At 45.0% G+C, this 20,833-nt stretch overlaps 1 long non-coding RNA gene across 2 annotated transcripts; it reads left to right on the forward strand.

The window, feature by feature from the left end:
• The first annotated feature begins 16,437 nt into the window (after positions 1 to 16,437).
• On the forward strand, positions 16,438 to 17,879 carry LOC136481712 (uncharacterized). Of its 2 annotated transcripts, none has more exons than XR_010764828.1 (3): positions 16,438 to 16,574; positions 17,288 to 17,334; positions 17,587 to 17,879. It is a non-coding gene; the product is annotated as an uncharacterized lncRNA (long non-coding RNA). The 2 variants fall into 2 exon arrangements; XR_010764827.1 differs by lacking the exon at positions 16,438 to 16,574 and adding an exon at positions 17,146 to 17,212.
• Positions 17,880 to 20,833: the final 2,954 nt, after the last annotated feature.

Consider the following 20,833-nt stretch of genomic DNA (forward strand, 5'->3'; position numbering starts at 1 on the left):
CACAATGTGAAGGACTTAGAATTACTTCAGCGATTACATTTAGGCAATGACAGTGATGACGACATTCCTCCTTCGGAGCACGGGCATGATTATATCGACACACGTGATAGTGATGATGAGACTTATGATCCAGCTAATCCCGATCATGATGATTATTTCTAATACATGTATGAGCCGTACTAATTTCTTTATTATTTGTCATACCATGTTATTTTTAAAGTATGTTTAGTTTATTTTGCTTATCTTTCTAAGTATTATATGTGCTAATTGGTTTACTCTTTTTAATTGCAGGGTATTGAACAATGGTGGGCGGTACAAGGAAGATCGCGGTGCTTTATAGAAAATTCAAAGCTGCAGCTTCAGGGTCAGCTTCAGGGAAAGGTCAAGGGAGGGGTCAAGGCAAGGGTTGAGGGAAGGGTAGGGGGAAGGGTAAAGGGGCAAGGCCCCTGTTGCCTGTAGCTCCCTCGTCGTCGTCTAAGGAGGAGGAGGTACCTTCCGCGCACGCCTCTAGTGACGAGGACGAGGTACCTTCCGCACACGCCTCTGGTGACGAGGAGGTATAGGAGGAACAGGAGCAGGTGGAGGAGAAGGCAGTTGGTTCACAGGTCTGGTTGCGAGGTCCCTCGACCCTCCCGAGGCGACTGATACCTCTTGAGCGACGCCCGATGATTCAACCCTCTGGGAAAAAGTAAATAACTTTAGATGTTCTCAATAATTTTTCATTTGATATGTTGAAAATTACAATGGAAACTAATAATTTATCTTAATCACTTGGACAGGGGTTGGATTAAGGTTAGTGGGGGTGATCACAACCGCAAGGCCAACGGCATCCTTGGCCTTTTGTGCAGGCTACACTTCCCTGGCTTAGTGCAGTTCGGCGAAGAGCAGGTGCCGGCCTACACATGGGACCACTACGTCGCCGCCCACGACGCTGCTGATCATGACGGCAGGGTATTCCCCAACAAGGCAGAGCGGGTGAAGGGCGAGCTGTGGGTAAGTATTCCTCATACTACATTACTCAATACATCACATTCACTTGACATTCTTGAAGTAATGACTGTATATATCGCGTCTATATGTAGGACTTCTACAGATGTCAGGAGGGGTACGAGGCCAAGGTGGCCTCCATCTCTGAAGAAGCCGCCAAGAAGCTCGTGAAGGACATGCACTACGAGGTGCGCATCCAGGCCATCATCGACTACTATGCCCAATATAGAGGGATGAAGGTTAAAAAAGAAGAGGCAAGAACAATGAACCTGACCTTGGAACAATTTTTGAAGGTAAATATAGAACATTAATACTTACTTTTTATGAGATTTATTATGCTTAATTTTATTTTTTCATATGTCATACACTTGATGACGTAGGTGCCTCCGTACTGGTGCGCCCAGCATACCGGGTGCTGGGAATACATGGTGGACAAGCGGTTGGAGCCCGGGTGGGTGGAGACGCACAACGCTTGCCGGGACCGGTGTTTGCTGATGCCACGTGCATCACACCATCAAGGCAGCCTGAGCCTCGACGAATACAGGGAAACATAGGTACGCGAATTCATTTCTTTATTCTAACGTTCAATTCTGCATAATTTCTAATCATTTTGCATTTTTACCGCAGTTGTCATCACATGATGGCCAGCCTTGCTCCCAGTTCAAGGCATGGGCTCTGTCCAAAAAGGGCAAGGCGACGGCAAACATCGACTTCAAACTGGAGGACCCGCCCGAGGTATACAACGATCCCAGCATCCACAGCCGCGTCACTGAGTACACAGCGATGGCAAGGGTGGTTCATGTGTCAGAGTTCGATCCAAGCACCCAGGATCTTGATGGAGAAATCGTGATGAGGGTGGGAGGAGGCAAGAAGCATGGCCGGTACTAGATTGGCGACAGTACAATTGACATGGCCTCTACTCCCACTCTCTCCCAGATCCGAGCAAGGAGCTTGAGCTCGAGCCCGGCGATACGCCCACGACCAACCACTACATAGTTCCAGATGGAGGCTCTTCAGGTTATTTCTGTTTTATTTAAGGTTCGTTGATTGTTACGTACTTTACCTTTGCATTGTAACATTGGGATGAAATATTATAGGCCTGGGTGGAAGCAGAAATGAAGCAACGGCAGGAGATGGAGACGAGGATGGAGGAGATGATTCAGCAGAGGGTGGCGGCCGAGCAGCAGAACATGGAGGAAGAACAACGGCGGATGATGCAGAGGATAGAGGAAGAAAATCGGTTGAGGATGGACCAAATGTTCCAATACATGCAGAATTTTGCATCGTGTATGGGGCAAGCTTTGCCACCACCACCGATGCTATTCCCTCCACCTCAGCCACCCACAACTACTCCTGTGAGTCACTTGACACCTTATATTGCAGATTGAATACTTTAACTTAGAGAACTTTAGATGTTAGCTCAAAATCACTTAGAGAACTTTAGATTTGAGAACTTTAGATGGCAAGAGGGTTTTATAGCCAGACATCGTCGTTAATGGCCAATGCGATGCATGCACACTGTGTTTCCTTGGGACTTGCACTTTTTATTGCCTTTCTTCTTAGCTAAAATGACACCTAGTAGTTAATTAGCTGGCACCTACTATATCTGCACTTTGTATTGCCTTTCTTCTTCTAATAAAAATACAGAGAGCTCTTGTTGTCCTTTAAAAAAAATACATGCTTACATTCTTCTGCCAAGCTTCCGATCTAGTATACGCATGTCCACATCAAAAAGATCTAACCTAGGTGACCACCTTGCTAGATTTTTTTTATGGTCTCTCTGTCTTTCTAGAGTTTATTTTGGCCTTTGAATCCTACAGTAGCTCCACATCATCCCTACTGTACAGATACTGTAGAGTGGTTGATTACAAGGACCTACAACCGCTGCAGCCACTCCACTCCGCTCGTTGGTCCTCCGCTGGGGCCCAATGGAGCGCCAAGATATCCCACGCAGCAGAGACGTCTTACGGATGTAAAGATAGATTAAAAACAATACTAGTACATCTCACTCATACACTACTGGAAATAGAGACTTTGCCAAGTGCAAAATGCTTTGCCGAGTGTCAAAAATCGGGCACTCGGCAAAGACCTTCTTTGCCGAGTGCCGGGCACTCGGCAAACACGGACACTTGGCAAAGGACTTCTTTGCCGAGCGTCAGACTCTCGGCAAAATATCTACACTCGGCATAGGCTGCACGCGGAACGGCGTTCGATCACGGCCTTCTTTGCCGAGCGTCTGCTGTTAGGCACTCGGCAAACATTTGTTTTTTTTAATTTCTTTGCCGAGTGCCCCAGATCTGGCACTCGGTAGAGATTTAAATTTTTTTTATAAATTCTTTGGCGAGCGTCTCAGATCTGGCGCTCGGCGAAGAATTTTTTTTTTAAAAAAAATACTTTGCCGAGTGCCCCTGGGACGGCACTCGGCAAAGATTTAATTTTTTTTAAAAAAATACTTTGCCGAGTGCCCCTGTGGATACACTCGGCAAAGAGGAAATTTTTTAAAAAAATTTAAAACACTCTTTGCCGAGTGCCTTATGTCTGGCACTCGGCAAAGACACCCTTTACCGAGTGCCATGCCCCGGCACTCGGCAAAGTTTTTTTTGTTTTTGGCCTCCAATTTTTTTGTGCAGCCCTTTTAAAGCACCAGAAACTCCTAGTTAAATTCTATAAAAAGCAAACGAAGTCCGAAAATCAAGAAACTTGTTGAGATGTCGTGATATCATATGTGGAGGCTATGATAAAAATTTCAAAAGATTTCATGCACGTTGTCACGTACGATGCTTACAAAGCAGGACATCTCTACATGTGATATCTGATGTCCGCGCCACCGTGCCCTCGCTGCCCGCGCCGCCGTGCCGTCACTGCCCGCGTGCCCGGCCGCCCGTGCTACCCGTGCGCCCTGCCGCTGGCCGCGCCGTGCCCCCGGCCGGCCCTGCGCCCATCTGCACCCTTTTCCCGGCCGCGCCCTGCCCCCGGCCGCGCCCCGTGGACCGCCCGCCCCGACGCCGTCCGTGCCCGACCCCGTCCTCGACTCCGCCCGATCCCGACGCCGCCCGCCCGTACCCCGTCGCCCGTCAGGTATGCCTTCTCACTTATTATTATCGAGGTAGTTGTAGTTGTAGTAGTATTAGTTGTACTAGTGGTAGTAGTAGTACAACTAGTGGTAGTATTAGTAGTATAATTAGTGGTAGTAGTAGTAGAAGTAGTGGTAGTAGTAGTAGTACAACTAATGGTAGTAGTTGTAGCAATAGTGGTAGTAGTAGAACCAATGGTAGTAGTAGTAGCAATAGTGAAAGTAGTAGTACAAGCAGTGGTACTACTTGGATATATTCTTCTGCATGGATTGATATCCAAACTACATGGCTTCTGTTGAGCCATATGTGCATGTCGGCCATCGTGCCGTTTGTTTTTTGCAGGTTTTAGAAACCTCACCGTGCAGGGGAGGTTCTGCCGAATTTTTTTGTAAATGACAGTATTTTGTTCCATTTTTGTAGAGAAGAGCCCGTCGAAGTTGAGTCGGAGTTCTCGCCACCGTGCCGGTCTGCCTGCACCGCGTCGTCTCGCCACTACACCGACCCACCATGGCCCTGCTAGCCTGACTCCGCTGCCACCCTAGGTATAACCCCTCTTTTTGTATCATTGTCGTAGATCGCGTAACCCAGTTAGGCGTCTCCCGTTCGAAAGAGATACGGTTGGAGGTATGCAGATCTTTGCATATCTATGACCGTATCTATTTCGGATTGTCCACGCTTTTTGGACAGCCCGTGGATGCGTAGGTGGGTTAGTTCCCATGTTCTGCTCTGGTCCGAGACAGAGTTTCGGCATCACCTCCCTGTTGTTCTCCGGATACACACTCTTCTCTGGCAGGACGTGTATCTGGAGAACAGCGGGGAGGTGCTACCGAAATTCTATCTCGGATAGGAGTAGAGCATGGAAACTAACCTAATCTATGCATCTGCAGGTGGGATTAGGACCTATCCTCACCTATTAGACAGTAGGAACACCATGTAGATGCAATTAATGGTTACATTACTCGCTGATACATATGTTAGAGGATGGAGGACCGTCAGTGGATGTATACGGGCTGGAGAAGTCAGAGTGATTACACCACGGAATGGATGAACAAGACCGATGCTTTCTTGAATAGTGCATTTGACAACGCTGCTAAAGGACATTGTCTAGTTTTGTGTCCCTGCAGCAAATGTGGAAATAGGAGAAGGGTAAACAAGGTGGAAATGGGTAAACATTTTGTGAAGAATGGATTTACGCCGGACTACACCCGGTGGGTCCACCATGGTGAAGCCCATCGTATGAGAGAGGAGGTGGTGAGACCACGGGTGGAGGCTTTTGATGCTGATGCCAGGGTAGCAGACATGTTAGATGACTTTCACCAAGGACAGTTGGATGAGGGACGTGAGAAGGAGGAGATGGAGGCAGCCGCACAGGCGTTCTATGATATGATGGACTCGGCATAGAAACCCCTTCACGATCGGTCAACGGTGTCTCAACTGGATGCCATTGGACGCTTAATGGGGTTGAAGTCCAAGTTAAACTTGAGTCAACCTGGCTTCGATAAGATGTTGGCCGTGATTGGCACCCTGCTTCCGGAGGGCCACATTCTGCCAAAGAGCATGTACGAGTCACAGAAACTCCTTCGAGCACTTAAGATGCCGTATGAGCAGATACATGCTTATCCGAAAGGGTGCGTCCTATTTAGGAAAGAACACGAGCATGCAAAGTTCTGTCCAAAGTGTAAATCCTCCAGGTACCTGGAGGTAGACTCTGATGATGGCCAGAAGAAGCAACTTACGATCCCCATAAAAATCCTACGGTACCTTCCATTCATACCGAGGATCCAACGGCTATACATGACCGAGGAATCCGTGAAACAGATGACATGGCACAAAAATGGCAAACGGTACAATCCTGACAAGATGGTACATCCATCCGATGGTGAAGCTTGGATCCGCTTTAATGACAAACATCGTGACAAAGCAGATGAGGCTCATAATGTACGTGTCGCGTTGGCAACAGATGGGTTCAATCCTTATGGAATGATGGCTGCCCCATATACATGTTGGCCCGTCTTTGTTATCCCCCTTAATCTCCCCCCGGTGTCTCCTTTCAACGACATAACGTGTTCTTGTCGTTGATAATTCCTGGACACCCAGGGAGTAATATGGGTGTGTTCATGGAGCCCGTGTTTGATGAATTGGTCTGTGCTTGGGACGAAGGGGTATGGACATACGATCGAGCTACAAAGACAACCTTCAAAATGCATGTTTGGTACCACTACTCCCTGCATGACTTCCTGGTGTATGGGATATTCTGCGCCTGGTGTGTTCACGGGAAGTTCCCATGCCCAATATGCAAGGAAGGTGTGAGGTTTATTTGGTTGCAGAAGGGTGGCAAGTATTCGTCGTTCGACAGACATCGTCAATTCATACCTCTTGACCATCCATTCAGATAAGACATCAAGAACTTTACGAAAGGTGTCAAAGTGACAAATCCTGCACCGCGGATGATGAATGGTGCCAAGGTTCATGCTCAGATAGGTGCTCTTGTGCCCAATGAAGAAGGTGGTTTTGTGGGATATGGTGAGCAGCATATGTGGACTCATATCTCGGGCATGACGAGGCTCCCCTATTTCAATGACCTTCTTCTACCACATAACATTGATGTAATGCACACTGAAAAGAATGTCGCCGAGGCACTTTGGGCAACACTCATGGACACTGAAAAGTCTAAGGACAACCCAAAGGCTAGAGTAGACCTGGCAACATTGTGCGATATACCAAATCAAGAGATGCAACCTCCTAGTCGTGGCAAGACCTGGAGAAGGCCTAAGGCCGATTTCTTCTTGAAAAAGGACCAAAGGAGGGAAGTACTTGAATGGATCAAGAAGCTAATGTTCCCTGATGGGTATGCAGCAAATCTAAAGAGGGGAGTTAACTTAGGCACTCTGCGAGTCAATGGGATGAAGAGTCATGACTACCACATATGGATTGAGCGGCTTCTTCCAGCGATGGTTCGAGGCTATGTCCCGGAGCATGTCTGGCAAGTGCTAGCAGAGTTGAGCTATTTATTCCGCCAGCTTTGTGCCAAGGAGCTCTCTCAGACCATCATTGATGACTTGGAAAAAGCGGCACCCGTGTTGCTCTGTAAGTTGGAGAAGATCTTTCCACCCGCCTGCTTCTTGTCGATGCAGCATTTGATTGTGCACCTCCCGTATGAGGCACGGATGGGGGGGCCCGTGCAGAACCGTTGGTGCTATCCAATCGAGATATGTCTGAAGACTCTTCGCAAAAAATGTAGAAATAAAGCCAGAATTGAGGCTTCCATTGCAAAGGCATACATTCTAGAGGAGGTGTCGAACTTCACTGAGAAATACTACACTGAGAAACTTCCTAACGTTCATAATCCACCCCCTCGTTACAATGCTGGCAAAAATGAATCGAACCTCAGCCTTTTCCAAGGGCAACTCAGAAGCGCAAGTGCATCGACCACTAAGCAATTGAAAAATGAAGAGTGGCGCAGTATCATGCTATATGTGTTGACCAACCTTGTCGAGGTGCAATCGTTCATTCGGTAAGTTCTGAACGAACTTGTTTCATTTCGCCGTATGTCCTTGTTTCGTCGTCCAACCCCCTTGTTTCTCGTTGGTACAGGGAATTTCTTCGTCAATCCTGGCATGGATCAAGGCAACCTACCCCGCAAGAAAATGATACCCTTCTTTCACGGGGTGCGGAACCAGGGAGCCCTGATTTCATTTGTTGGTTCAAACAGAAAGCCCAAACTGATGCGCCTATAAGTGATGAGTTGAGACAGGTTGCAAATGGCTGTGCCGTTAGGGTCAAGTCATTTACCGGTTATGACATGAATGGATATCGTTTTCACACAGCAAGCTATGAGTATAGTCGGCCCAATCGACAAACCATAAACAGCGGAGTTGTTACGCCCGGCACTGATGGACTCGACTATTATGGAAGAATTGAAGAAATCTACGAACTATCATTTTATGGTTCCAAACCTCTTACTCCTGTCATATTCAAATGCCACTGGTTTCATCCTGGTGTAACGAGATGGACCCCTAAGCTTGGGCTAGTCGAGATTCGACAGGATTCCGTCTATCCAGGAAAAGATGTCTACATTATGGCTCAACAGGCCGTCCAGGTTTATTATACATCATACGCGTGCAAAGACGCCGAGATCCTTAAGGGTTGGTCTATTGTGCACAAGGTATCGCCACATGGTAAACTACCTGTCCCAAACAATGAAGATTACAACTTCAACCCAAACACATATGATGGAGAGTTCTATCAAGAAGAGGGGCTACAAGGGAGGTTTGACATAGACTTAACCGAAGAGATAGGAATGGAAGTAGACAATGAAAGGGATGATGACGAGGACGCTGGAGACGAGGTGCGAGCTGAAGGACATACAAATGCTTGAGCGATTACATTTGGGCAATGACAATGAAGACAACATTCCTTCTTCGGATAGTGTTGATGAGTTGGACAATGTTGATAGTGATGACGAGACCTATGATCCAGCTAATTTCAATCATGAAGATTATTTCTAATACATGTAATACTATGTTTTTTGTAATTATGTTTTGTTCATTTTTGTATATATTTCTAATACATGTATTACTACGTTTTTTGTAATTATGTTTTGTTTATTTTTGCACCTATTTCTAATTACGTCTTGTTTTTCTTTTTTATTGCAGGTGATTGAACAAAGATGGCGGGCGACCATCATAGATCTGTGAACTCGATTTACCAAAGACCACGCCGGTCGCAGGAGGGGGCGGCAGAGGGATCGAACAAGAGGAGGAGGACCGCTAGCCGCAGGAGGGGGCCGTCTCCTCCCATGCCACGTGAGGAGGACCGCCAGCCGTAGGAGGAGGTGGCGCCCGTGGACGAGTCAGACGAGGAGCTGGTTCGGCAGACGGAGGAGGAGGAGGAGGGGGAGGAGCAGGAGGAGGAGGAGGGGGGGAGGCGGCAGGCACGGGTTCCGCTTCCTTCAACTCCTCTTCGAGTGTCTACTTGCGAGGTCCAGCGAGCCTCCCACAGGTTCCGCTTCCTCACCAACGCCCAGTGATTCACCCCGAAGGACAAAAGTAAGTAACTATATATGTTATCACCACTACTTCATATGATATGATGAAAAAAACTAATAATTTTTCTTAATCACTTGTGTAGGAATTGGGTGGTTGTGTCGGGTGGTAGCGCACGGCTAGTCAATGGCATCCTGGGTCTTCTGTGCAGGCAACACTTCCCCGGCATTGTCACGTACGCATCGAAGATGGAGCCGGCCTACTCATTTGACCACTACGTCATCGCCTCCGATGCGGAGTACCCCAACAAGGCGGCGTGGGTGAAGGCAGAGTTATGGGTAAGTCTCCCTTGCACAACATTGCTCAATACGTTGCATTCATTGGACTTTTCTTGAAATAATGAATGGATACATCGCTTTTGTATGCAGACTTATTACAGATGCGAGGAGGGATTTGAGGCCAGGGTGGAGCAGGTGACTACCAAAGCCAGTAAAAAACTCGTCACCGACATGCATCACGAGGCGCACATCCAGGCCATCGTAACCTATTACGGGTCAAAGCTTGGAGAGAGGAAAACCAAGAAAGACACAAGAGAGATGCAGCTGACCCGGGAGCAGTACCTTGAGGTAAATGAAGAACATCAATATTGATTCGTTTTGAGATTAAGTTGGTTTAATTTGATCTTCTTATATGTCCAAAACTTGATGACATGTAGATGATTCCCTGGTGGTGCCAAGCGGATCCTGAGTGCTGGGCGATGATGGTGGACAGGTGGTTCATGGAGGAGTACCTCAAGATGCACAGGGATGTCCGGGACCATCGTTTGCTGATGCAAGGTCCAGCACACCATCAAGGCAGCCGCAACCTCGCTGGATACAAACAAGCATGGGTACGCAAATTGATTTATCTATTGTCACGCTCAGTTCTGTCTGATTTCTAATCATCGTGCTGTTTTTCTCGCAGTCAGCGTCACATAGTGGCCAGGCTTGCTTGGACTTTCAGGCATGGTGTATGGCCCACAAGGGCAAGGTGACGTCCGACATCTCCTTCAACCAGGAGGACCCGCCCGAGGCATAAACGAACCCGAGCGTCCACTCCCACATCAGTGAGTACACTGAGGTGGCGAGGTCGCTCCATGGGTCAGACCACGATCCGAGCACCCAAGACTTCGATGGAGAGGCCGTCATGAGGGCAGGGCAAGGCAAGAAGCATGGGCGGTTTTGGCTTGGTGATGGCGTCATCGACACGGCCTCTACTCCCTCTCTCTCCTAGATCCGAGCACGGAGCATGAGCGAGAGCCCGGCCATTCGCACATGGGCGACCGCTGCACAGCACCGGGTCGACGCACTCGAGGTTATTCCTGTTTTACTCGTCATACATTGATCTTTACACACCTTAATTAGCTTTGCATTACTGAAACATTGGAGTGAAATATTGCAGGCCCGGCTGGAACAAGAAATGAAGGAACGTCAGGAGCTGGGGGCCCAGCTGGAGGACGAGCGGGCCGAGCGGCAGGCCCAGGCGCAGAGGCTGATGGACATTACGGATTTCCTACAAGGGCTTGGGCAACGTATGGGCTTGTCTCTGCCACCTGGGCTGTTGGTTCCACCTCCGCCTCCGCGTCCTGCAGCTACTCCTGTGAGTATCAAAGTTTTTTACTTTTGCTTGTGCTTTGCTTGTATGGCCTCTATCATCCTAGATTAGCTATCAAAATAATCTTGTCTCACATGTAATCTTTTCTCCTTTGTGCAGTCTCCATCTAACGGTGGTTCGAATAATCCACCTCATGCACCTGCGAATGATGCATCTGGGCCTTCACCACAGTCGCAGTGGCCGAGATGAGTGCATGTTGTATTTTTTACATTTGTTGTTCACTTGGTGATGGACTTGTGATATACTTGTGGACTTTGATGGACTTGTGGACTTATTTGGATGGACTTGAGCACTTATTATTATATATTGTGATGGATGTGATATGGGCGGATGGATGTGTGGATGGATGAGATATATATGCGATGGATGAGATATATATGCGATGGATACGATATATATGTGATGGATGAGATATATATGCGATGGATGAGATATATATGTGATATATGTTTGTATGAATGTATTTGTCATGATGGAATGCAAAAAATAAATAAAATTTGCCGTTTTGGGTCACTTTGCCGAGTGTTGCACTCGGCAAAGGACCCCTTTGCCGAGTGCAATGGTCACAACACTCGGCAAAGCTGGCAAAAGAGGCCACCAGAAAGTAGGTTTCCCAGCTTTGCCGAGTGTTGTTACTATAACACTCGGCAAAGAAATTAAAAAAAAATTTAAACTTTGCCGAGTGCCTGGAGGGTTGGCACTCGGCAAAGAAAATTTAAAAAAAAAATAAAAGTTCTTTGCCGAGTGCCTGCCGGGTTGGCACTCGACAAAGAATTTTTTTTTTAAAAATAAAACAACTTTGCCGAGCGCCTGGAGGGTTGGCACTCGGCAAAGAAATTTTCAAAAAAAAAAGCTCTTTGCCGAGTGGCTCACGGGTTAGCACTCGGCAAAGAATTTTTTTTAAAAAAAATAAAACAAATCTTTACCGAGTGCCTGCAGGGTTGGCACTCGGCAAAGAAATTTTGTAAAAAAAAATAAAAAAATCTTTGCCGGGCGCCTCACTAGTTGGCACTCGGCAAAGAAATTTTTTAAAAAAAAAACAAATCTTTGCCGAGTGCCTGCAGTGTTGGCACTCGGCAAAGAAATTTTTTTAAAAAAAATAAAAAAAATCTTTGCCGAGTGCCTGCAGGGTTGGCACTCGGCAAAGTGACCGTCAACGGGACCGGTGCCGTGACGGTCGCTTTTCTTTGCCGAGTGTCCCCGGGGCACTCGGCAAAGTCTTTGCCGAGTGCCCGATAAAATACACTCGGCAAAGAGGGCTTTGTCGATCAATTTTTTGCCGTGTGTTCTTTGCCGAGTGCCGCACTCGGCAAAGGCTTTGCCGAGTGCAATTTGGCCTTTGCCGAGTGCCTCAGGCACTCGACAAAGAACCTGAATCCAGTAGTGATAGAAGGAACGTTTTAGAATTTTAGTCAAAGTCAAACGGTTGCGTGTTTGCATTTTATCCATATTTATGATACTAGTTAAATTAGCACCATTCAATTATATTATATAGTAGTTTCATATACTAGTACCTAGTTGGTGTCATGAATGTATGTTAATATTTTTCTCCATGAATTCAGTCAAGCTAACAATAGTTTAACTTTAGCTAAAATTTTAAGGTCTTTCTTTTTGGGGAAATGCACCTATTAGTTATATGTACTGATCTAGTTTTCAAGAGCTATGGAGGATAAACTGTTAGACGATGGAGGAGTTGATTTCGGTTCCTTTGGTACATGCTCCTGTATCACCTCTCACCAAAGACCAAACGTGTCCTTAGTAGGGAACGGTATGCTTGTCTCCTTAACCATCATTGCTGAAGTCTGGCTATGCAAAACAGGGTGCTATGCAACAGCCTGTGCTGCCTAGCCTAGGTCATATATATCATATATAATATAAATTCTCCCAAAATTTAATCAAATAGACTAGAAGCTTCCTTATTAGCTTCCCATGCACAAATACAAGTTAGTACTATATATACTTACGTGCAAGTACTTTTTCAAGACACTACTTATACTTTCTTATTGCAGTGAGTTTTTTATATCTGCAGCTTACACATGCAATCTCTTCTCTTTTTGTGCAGAATCAATTGGCGGCATCAAATAATCAGTCTCAAGATCCGGATTTGTCGCAGTGGTTCCAAGGGCCTCCGTAGTGATTGCATTTGCATTTGTGGCTTTTTGTGACTTAGTTGTGACTTGTGATGATGGTTTATTATGCCTGTGATGATGGTTTATTGTGAATTGTGATGATGGTTTATTGTGAATTGTGATGATGGTTTATTATGCCTGTGACATATAATTATGCCTGTGATGATGCTTTATTGTGAATTATGATGGTTTATTGTTAATTGAGAGGGGTCCGTTATACGTGACAGATTAGTAAAAAGGGGGGGTATTGGTCGCTTTGCCGAGTATAACACTCGGCAAAGAGAGGCATTACCGGGTGTGAAGCCAAAACACTTGGCGAAGAGGCCAATTTCTATTATTCTGGGAACCTTCTTTGCCGACTGTTTTGTCTTTGCCGAGTGTATTCTAATGGACACTCGGCAAAGTGACCATAAAATCTGCCCGTTGCGCACTTGTTTGCCGAGTGTATTGGGCGTGACACTCGGCAAAGTTTAGAAACTTTGCCGAGTGTTTTGGCTTGACACTCGGCAAAGTTGAGAAACTTTGCCGAGTGTTTTTCCGTCGTGCACTCGGCAAAAGCGCCGTCACCGTGCCATCCCGTTAACATTTTTTTGGCGAGAGTTTATTTTTGCCGTGTGTTTATTGACACTCAGCAAATAATTTGCTGAGTGCGCGATAAAAAACACTCAGCAAACTACAGTTTGCCGACACTGTAGATGCCGTGAGTTCTATGCCGAGTGTTACACTCGGTAAAGCATTTGCCGACTATTTTTGTTTTGGCCATTGCCGAGTACCACTGGCACTCGGCAAAGCTACTGTATCCCTTAGTGATAAGTTGTATTGAGTTAATGAACCAATTTATTCTTTTGTAACAGTGTGCTTCCCCAAAGCAAGCCGAGAAAATAGGAGTTCGTTCAAACAGCCTGGAGTTCACCCTTTTCTGATGTAACCAACGGTCAGATTGCAAAGGCCATTAAATTGCAGCTGCTTGGTAATGTGATGTCTTCACCCTTAACACTGAAGTGGAGAACATTAGGATTTCAGTAGCATGCAGAAACGAATTTTTTTTAAGACAATGCAGAAACGAATATTGTGATGTCAAATGTTCAAACTGCAGCCAATAATATGAGATAGACACTGACACGCGCGCGGAGAGAGAGGGAGAGAGCGAGGGCGGCAAGTGTGTGCGCATGTAGCAAGCAATTGAATAATACAAAGAAACTCAAACGATTCTTATTGTCCCCATACCAATACTATATTTCTCATGGGCATCAGTGATAATTTAGTTTACATGCATGATACAATTAAACTGTTGTCACGGATTTAGACCATCAGTTTCATTACTCATCAATATAGTATAAGACACAATAATGGTTGAGTCCTGGTTTTGAACACCGTAAAAAAAGGGTTGTCCCTTGATGAGATGTCTAACGTTGGAGGCATTTAGTTGTTTGATTTTCAAAATAATAACGGATGAAGTATTTAATTAAGAAGGCAACAATAAATTGATCTGCAGAGTTAACTTTCTGGTCTCTACGTTACAAGTACCTGATTTGTGGACTGGTTCATTTGAAATATGGATCTGGATTACTTGCCCCATGTTTTGTCGTTGTTTGGCTATGAAAGTGTTGAATGAACCAAAGAGGTATGATAGAAAAAATAGTTTTGTTTAAGAAATTTTGAGGAAACACCAGCCTAGTGAACATATGTGATGAAATCAGCTGCACCACTAGAGTACACATTTGGTTATACATAAAAAAGATTTTTTGTTGTAAATATAAGAAAACAAGAAAGGGCACACTACTGGAAAACTGTACTTTGCCGAGTGCAAAATATTGTGGCACTCAGCAAAGCAATATTTTGCCGAGTCCAAGCACTCGGCAAAGTCAGGCACTCGGCAAATCTGGACTTTGCCGAGTGCTTGGCACTCGGCAAAACCAGGCGCTCGGCAAAATTTAGCCGGACCGTGACGGCGGCCACCTACCGTCAGATTTTGCTGAGTGCCTGCCATCAGGCACTCGGCAAAATTTGTTTTCATTTTTTTTAAAAAAACTTTGTCGAGTGCCATCCTTGGGCACTCGGCAAATTTTTTTATTTTCTGAAAACAGATTTTGCCGAGTGCCTCCTAGGCCCGGCACTCGGCAAAGACATTTTTGCCGAGTGCTCCCCATGGCACTCGGCCAAATATATATATATTTTTTATTTTGGACCCAATTTTTTTTGTGTAGCCTTGTGACAGTATTTAAAGCTCTACTCTAAAATTTGGTGAAATTTTGAATTTTTTAGATATATTTCATTAATTTATTTCGTTTCATTGATTTTTTCGGCGTATTTCAAATTTGAACGGCAGGTCCATGGAATAATGGAATTTGGTCATCCAAAAATTGATATTCATGATATTTAGCGTATGTTGAGGCCGTATCCAGGGAGTCACATGAAATCTCGAGCATCTCGTTGACGTAACATGTCGAGTTAGTTGCGGGAAAAGTGAATTTAAATTATATAAAATCCAAACAAAGTCCAAAAATCACGAAACTTGTGGAGGCGTCGTGTTATCGCATGTGGAGGCTGTGGTAAAAAATTGATAAGATTTCGAGCACGTAGTGACGTCGGATGCCAAAAACCCAGACATCTCCACATGTGATCACTTCGTTTCACATGTAGAGATATCTGGGTTTTTGGCATCCGACGTCACAAACTTACTCGAAACCTTCTCAATTTTTTACCACAGTTTCCACATGCGATAACACGAGGCCTCGACAAGTTTCGTGATTTTTGGACTTCGTTTGCATTTTATATAATTTAAAATCACATTTCCGGCAAGTACCTCGACATGTTACGTCAACGAGATGCTCGAGATTTCATGTGAGTTCCTGGATACGACCTAAACATACTCTAAATATCATGAGTATCAATTTTTGGATGACCAAAGTCCATTATTCCATGTACCTGCAGTTCAAATTTGAAATATCCTAAAAAATTCAACGAAACGAAATAAACTAATGAAATATATATAAAAAGTCAAAATTGCCCCAAATTTTAAAATAGAGTTTGAAATACTGTCACAAGGCCCCAGAAAAAAATTTGGGCCCAAAATAATAAAAAATAAATAGTTTGCCGAGTGCCATGGGGGGACTCGGCAAAGTGGGCATTGCCGAGTGCCGGCCCAGGGGGCACTCGGCAAAGTTGATTTTCAAAAAAAAATTGCCCTAAAAGCCCACCCCAACCCCACGCGGCTCAACCCTCACGTCCCTAGCCACGCTCGCTCCCCCGCGCCCACCCCAGCCGCCGCCGCGCCCACCCCCGCCGCTGCCGCACCCTCCCCCTCCACTCTCAGGCTCGTCGCCTCCTACCCCGACCGGCGCGGCGCGGCGTCCCCTCCTTCGGGCTCCGGTCCTCCCATTCGTGGCCAGTCTCCCCTCCTTTCTAGCAGATCCGGTGAGGGAGGCTTGGATCCAGGCAGTGGATGGCCGGTCCTAGAAGACGACGGCGGCGCGGGCACTGGAGGCGGCCGTGACTGGGCTCAGGATGAGGCGGCACGGGCCCAGAAGGTGGCTGCTTGGGCCTGGGAGGCGATAGCTGCAATGGTCCCCTGGTGCCGGGATGTGGCGGCGCAGGCCTAGAACCAGCAGGCGGCGGCGTGGGCTCGGGAGGGCGCTGGTGGCTCGAGCTCTAAGGAGGACGAGGCCACCGCGGCAGCAGTCACCATTGCCCACGATGACGAGTGCTCTGCCGTGGATCCACCCAAGGTCAACATCCACTACAATGTGAGGCAGCCCTCTTTGCTTCCTCCATCTCCCCTTGTGTACTTTATCTGCCTGTATAGATGCAATCATGGTTATATCTCGTCGTCTTGTGTGTGTTTATGGCTGGCTGCTAAATCTGGTCTAGGGATCGACAAATGTTTAGTGAACTGCTAGATAAATTAATCTTTGGATTTTCAGTGCTGGTGCCAGCTAAATGTTTAGTGAACTACTAGATAAATCAATCTTTGGATTTTCAGTGCAGGTACCCAGAAAGCTGCGACAAAACATTTGACCTGCTATGCTAAATCCTTGCAACTGTGCATCATTTCTACGGGGTTATTAGTTTTAAGGGGAATAGATCTATAAGCCATTCAAATGACAAATGGAGTAGGTAGCAATTAGTGTAGCTAATGTTCCTACTGTGCAAACTTCTGGAGCTTAACATGTTGTTTTGGATTCCCATTTCCTGCTTGAATTTGCTCCTACTTTGGAACAAAGCTAAGTCTCTAATAGGTTGAAGTAGTCACTCTTAGCTTACTTTAACTTGTATCAGTACTTCAGTATGGTTACTTTTCATCCTCTCGTTTTTTCATCATTTGTAGTTCAGCATGCAGTACGCTAACAGATGACATTTGGCATTTTTACTATATAGTGAATGTGTAAGTATGCCTTATCTTTCAGTCATTTGGCATTTTTACAATGTATTTTCTATGCCAATCACTTTTTATTTGCAGGTTTCAAAATTCTGCTCGAGGGAACAGGTTGCATATATTTGTGCTAGGTAAGATGAAGGTGGCTTCACCCCTCAGTATTATAATCTATAAGTAGTTTGACAGACTTGATCTATTCACTTGTCAATTGGCCATACAGGGAGTATACAGTAACAGGATGTCACATAAAATTAGTTTCCTTTATAAGTTTTGCTTTCAGGGATTAGGTTCTGTAGAAATTACTCATTGCTTTGCTCTCAGTAGGCATCACCCAAATTCAACTCAGTTACTGAAAGGACTGTTTATCTTCTGCTCAATGTTAGGCTATAAAGCTAAAGGAACAAACTCTGAATAATCTGAAGGCCTTCAATGCTGAACAAGAAAAAGATGTTGAACGTGTTCGGCTAAGAGATAATCTCCTCAGAAAGGTGTGTTTATGGCTGGCTGCTAAGTATGCATTAGAGATCCATAAGTGTTTAGTTTACTGCTAGATAAATTTACTAGGCTACTAAACTTCATCTTGCTGCAGAACACAACATGAAGGCTACAGGTCTCACAGATCTGTGCATAGGACATGAACTGATTACTAGGCTTAGGTTTCAGGTGTTGATGACATATAATACTTCACATTGGTCTGGTTACTGGGCTTAGGTTTTAGGTGTAGTTCTAGATATTGTTACTAATATAAATGGATTCATCCATATTTAAATTTGATATGGTCGTGCTCTACAGAACTACAGAAGGAAAATCAAATGAACAATCGTGCCTTATTTATACAAAATTATCACTTTATAAAATCAGGAATGTTATCTTGGAAGTCAGAATCCTTGGCACGAACCTTTGTTATCTCTGGAGCTGTAGTTGCTGCTGATGTATTACTCAAGACATGATTGTACTCGGCAAAGTATTTTTTTTAAAAAAATCAGAAATTCTTTGCCAAATGCCTAAACAGGGGGCACTCGGCAAAGAAATTATTTAAAAAAAACTTTGCCGAGTGCCTGGGCAAGGGCACTCGGCAAAGTACTTTTTTAAAAAAAATAATAAAAAAAAACTTTGCCGAGTGCCTGGGCAGGGGCACTCGGCAAAGTACTTTTTAAAAAAAAATAAAAAAAACTTTGCCGAGTGCCTGGGCAAGGGCACTCGGCAAAGTACCTTTTTAAAAAAAATAAAAAAAAACTTTGCCGAGTGCCTGGGCTGAGGCACTCGGCAAAGTAATTTAAAAAAAAATAAAATTTTTTTGCCGAGTGCTGGGTCTGGCACTCGGCAAAATAACCGTTAACGGCCGGCGCCACAACGGCCGAAATATTTTGCCGAGTGCTGCCCCATACACTCGGCAATTTTTTTTTATTTTGCCGAGCGCCCCGATAAAAAGCTCTCGACAAAGACCCTTTGCCGAGAAAAATTTTGCCGAGCGGACTTTGCCAAGTGCTACACTCGGCAAAGCCTTTGCCGAGTGTAAAAACACGCGGCAAAGCCGCGGCCTCCAGTAGTGCTAGCGTACGCTGACTCCAGGACTGTAACGTCGTCATCTATCCGGTGATACCAAATCTCGGATCCCAGCTCACGTATCCGATACAAATCACTTTCCACTCGGAGATCACGTGGTCGCGTTCTATCTAATTCCGATACAAAGACCGGATCTACGTGTCCATGATCTCATGCATCCGCGTGAGGTTTATTGCCTACCTCATTCAGAACCATGGAGCTCACGCGTTCGCGTGAGGTTTAGTCCAAAAATCAAAGGTCCCGGTGCAACGCACGGGCATGTATATATGTATATGTATATGTATATATATATATATATATATATATATATATATATATATATATATATATATATATATATATATATATAATAAAACAAATGACCTGTTTCGAATTTTCTAATCTTAATCATTAGTAAATAAATTAAAAATTATTAGGACGATATTACATTATTAGTTAGTACTAATTATGACGAGTATTAGTTTGATATGGGCGCCCTCAACGGTGGTTGTAGTCGTTAGCATGTGTCAGACTTTGTCCAACGAGGAAGAAAGAGATTGGAAAGGAAAGAGACTAGCGAGCTGCAAAGCGATAGTCTCGCACGTATATCAATGAACACCGTGTCTATGCTTCATCTCGCCTAGATTTACTCTTTATTTTTTTAGTGTCTCTCGCTGCCACATCAGCTGACGTTTTAGGATTGCTATTGAGGACGCCGTGCTACTACGATCTTAGATGCATTGATTTGTGCGCCAATTAATATTGTAGTAGTAGATTAGTACATATTTTTTATTTTAGAGGCTTAAACGTTCATGCCTTTGTTTCGTAGTGAAACAGTAATTTTGCTTTGTTTTTTATTCTTTGTGATTTTAGCCCTGCATTTTCAAATTGAAGAAAGAGTTTTCTCTTATTCCGTGAAGTCCTCTTATTAACTGTACTGACTTTTGTTAAAAAAAAGAGATAAGCTTAGTCATGCGATTTTGCCCCTATTTTATTAGAGGTCTTATAATTTTTCCCTTATTTTGGAATCAAATGTTTAGGCTATATTTTGATTGATTTGACAAGGATTTCAACGACAAACTTGAGACGGTTTGTGTACATTTTAAATCTGGACGGAACTTGACACTTTTTTGACCGTGTCCACCGATTCAGAGCAAACACGGAGAGGCCATGGTGCAGCCCGGCCCCATGACATTGGGGCTGCCCTTGATCCCTAGCACCTTGTCGCTCCACTCGCCAGAGAAGATGTCTGTTTCAAGTCTCAGTGATCGCTGCACGCTCGTGAAGACACCGGCACCTTGGCCAGCACGACGTTGAAGCTTGGAATTGTAGAAGAAGTCATCTAGGGCCTGTTTGGTTGGAAGCCTGGACAACTTGCCTAGCAAAAAGTGTTGTCTGGGAGTTGCCTGAAGATTTGATGAAATCTGCATGACGAGGCAAACTTGAGAATGGCCTGTTTGGTTGGAAGCCTGTGCCTGAGAAAGTTAATAGTAGAAAACTTTCTAACTTACATCTAACTGATTTTGTTATACACTTTGATAGTACTATTAAATGGTAATACATCAATTAATCTAGCAAGGAACATATTTGGATCAGATTTTTGTTTTCAATTTTTTTTGCGAAGTATTTAATCTAGTCATGTCAAAAAAAATATGCAAGAAAATCATGATAAAGTTGTATAATATTGTGATGTGTATATATTCTAATATTCGCGTAGTCTAAAAGCTAACACAGGCTGCTTTATCTTCTATTTATATATGTCTCCTTGTATCCTAATCATGATGGCGCAGGGTCACTAGGCCAGGCAATCACGCTGCAACGTCCTAGGGTAGCTTGGCCACATATCGGTAGCCCAGGAGCCAACAGGGCGCCGTGTCTTTTGTCTGATACCCGATAGCCCTCCTGTCGGCCAGCGGAAGGCCGATAGGAGGTAAAAGCATCAGGCACCCCGCACGCTATCTCTCCCACTCGCAGGCGTCGTGCCGCCGCCGCCCCCCACCCGGGCCGCGGGCTGCTCGGCGGCGGCTGTGAAGGTAACGTTTTTTTTTTTTAATTTAGATTTTCTTTTTTTAGTTACTTTATTAG

Source organism: Miscanthus floridulus, chromosome 9 (genome assembly GCF_019320115.1).
Source record: "Miscanthus floridulus cultivar M001 chromosome 9, ASM1932011v1, whole genome shotgun sequence".
NCBI lineage: Eukaryota > Viridiplantae > Streptophyta > Magnoliopsida > Poales > Poaceae > Miscanthus > Miscanthus floridulus.